Source organism: Cebus imitator, unplaced genomic scaffold, assembly GCF_001604975.1.
Source record: "Cebus imitator isolate Cc_AM_T3 unplaced genomic scaffold, Cebus_imitator-1.0 Scaffold329, whole genome shotgun sequence".
Taxonomy (NCBI): domain Eukaryota; kingdom Metazoa; phylum Chordata; class Mammalia; order Primates; family Cebidae; genus Cebus; species Cebus imitator.
In genome coordinates this window covers 3,284,318-3,287,217 of record NW_016107644.1, presented here as the reverse complement: position 1 = coordinate 3,287,217, position 2,900 = coordinate 3,284,318, and positions in this window count along the sequence as shown.

The following is a 2,900-nucleotide window of genomic DNA, read 5'->3' as shown; positions in this document are numbered from 1 at the left end:
AGCCTGCCAAGTAGCTAGGATTACAGGCATGTACCACCTCACCCAGCTAATTTTGTATTTTTAGTAGAGACAGGGTTTCTCCATGTTGGTCAGGCTGGTCTCAAACTCCTGACCTCAGGTGATCCACCCGCCTTGGCTTCCCAAAGTGCTGGGATTACAGGCATGAGCCACCACACCCAACCTTATTTTTACTTTTTAAACTTTTGGATAAAAATCAAGATGCAAACACACACATTAGCCTAGGCCTACACAATACGACAGTGCTAAACTGGGGTATAAATATCTGGTGACTGCTGGGCATGGCAGCTCATGCCTGTAAGCCCTGCACTTTGGGAGGCAGAAGGATTGCCTGGGCCAGACCAGCCTGGGTAGCATAGTGAGACCCCATCTCTACAAAAAAATGTTTTAAAAATTTGCCAGGTGTGGTGGCATTTGCCTGTGGTCCCAGCTACTCAGGAGACTGAGGTGGGAGGATTACTAGAGCCTGAGAGATCGAGGCTGCAGTGAGCCATGATTGACCCATTGCATTCCAGCCTAGGTGACAGAGTGACATACTGTCTCAAAAAATAAAATCTCTGGCGACGACCCCCCAAACCCCAATTAGTTCCCCTGTGTCCCATAGGTCTGCATTAATAAAGGCTAGCAGCCATACGTATATCCTAAAACCTCATGGCTCAACCCAAGAGAAGTTGGACTGTAGAGGTCAAATATAATACAGTTGGCTGAGATGAGGGCTCTGCTCCATACTGTTATTCAAGGATCTACGGTGACAGAGGCCCTGACTTCAACAGGTAGTTCTCAGGCTGCCTTGGGCTTCAACATCGTAAGTACATGGCAGGGGGGTCCGGGGGGGCACTTGTGGGAGGCTTTGATGGCCTCAACCTCAAAGTGATACACAGCATTTCTCTCCACGCCCTCTGGCCAAGACTTGTATTTCAAGAGAACTCGAGAAGTAGAGTCTAGCTGTGTATCCAGGGTGTAAAGGAAACATTTAGTGATAGTTAGTTGGTCTCAGATACACAAAGGCATGGAAAGACCAGCCTGACATCTGGGGCTTCCCAAGAGCCGATGCCTTCACGGACTGGACTTTGCAGGGTGTTTCAGGTAGCCCACCTCCAGCTCCTGAGCAGGATACTCAAGAGCCCACGCATTCCAGCTCAACTGACACTTTCCTGAGTCTTCTCTGTCCCTTACCAAGAACCTGAGCCTGGAACACATTTACCGTTCCCCAAAGGGGGCAGGCTGAGCCACACCCTTGCCTTTGCCCTAGATGGACCTTCTGCTTGGAATCCTGTGCCGTTTCTCCTGTTCTTCCTGGAAGCTGTCTTCATTAGCCATAGGAATTATTCCTGATTTGGGCCGGGCACAGTGGCTCGTGCTTGTAATCCCAGCACTTTGGGAGGCCAAGGTAGATGGATCGCCTGAGGTCAGGAGTTTGAGACCAGCCTGGCCAAAATGGCCAAACTCTGTTTCTACTAAAAATACAAAAATTAGCCAGGTGTGGTGGTGGGCACTTGCAATCCCAGCTACTGGGGAGGCTGAGGCAGGAGAATCTCTTGAACCTGGGAGGCAGAAGTTGCAGTATGCGGAGATCATGCCACTGCACTCCCTCCTGGACAACAGAGCAAGACTCAGTCTCATATATATATATTCCCGATTCATGTTTCTCTGGGGTGCAGTAACAGAAATTGGCTCTGAGCTGTATAAGCAAACAGAATTATGAAGAGCAGCTCACAGGTGGAAAGGGATGGCCAGAAAACCGGGTTTGACAGGGGCAGGAAGCTGGCAGCTGGGGCAGCAGCCTCCTCCTCAATAAACAGGCGAATGCTCACTCCTTGCCCAGAACTGTCTGGCTCAACTCCAGCCATTTTTCCTTCTCTGGAATCAGGCTGCTAAGAATCAGAATCCCTGAGAGAAAATTCAGGAGGTCTCAGGTTTGTCAGGATTCTCAAACACACAGGTGTTCAAAATCAAAGTTAACCTCCCAAGCTGGCTTCTCTCCCACTCTTCCACGTCTCTGCCAGCGGATTCACCCCGGCAAGAACAGAAGCCTGTTCCTTCTTCCTCCCTCCCTCCCCCATTACCAAGCCCTGTCAAGTCGACCTTGGAATGGCTTTGACCAACCTCCTGTGACCACCACTCAGCCAAACAGCAGCAGCGGCCGGCTCCGTCACCACCCGCCTCGGCAGCCGGACACCTCTTAACTCTGCCACTCGCCTGCTTACCACCCTTCCAGGGTGCCCGTGGCCCTCTGAAAAAAAGGCTGAGCTCGGACCGGCCTCTGGGCAGCCTCCGCCCAGCCAGGGCTGTCACTGGCCCTCTAGGTGCTGAGTGGTTCTGCCTCCAGTTCTTGCCTGGAGACGAGGAGCGCCCGGGACACCCCAGCCCTTTCCAGCCCGCGGGGACCTGCGTGCGCCTCGGCCTTGCCTCCCTGAGTCTGGGCTGCCTCCTCTGTAAGACACATGCCACGCAGTGTCGGCCACGCAGTGTCGGCCACGCAGTGCCGGCCACGCAGTGTCGGCCACGCAGTGTCGGCCACGCAGTGCCGGCCACGCAGTGTCGGCCACGCAGTGCCGGCCACACATGGTCGCTGTGACCGTGGAAATAGCTGGGTGTTCAGCTACTCATTCCACACACTTTTACCAGCACCCTCGGCACCAAGCGCTGTCCTAGACACTGGGCAAACGAGGCCCTGCGTGTAAGTCCCTAAGCTCAAGAAGGGGTGGCGGCAAAACCGTCAGGCCCGGAAGCTCCTCGTCTCCGCCGGATTCTCCCTCAACCTCGGGGCGTCCCCAGCACCGCACCGGTCAGTCCCAGGCCCGGACGCCGCCGACCTTCAGGAGCGGCCCCGCCCCTTTTCCCGAGGACACCCAATGAGAGCGAGGGGGCCACTTCCGGGG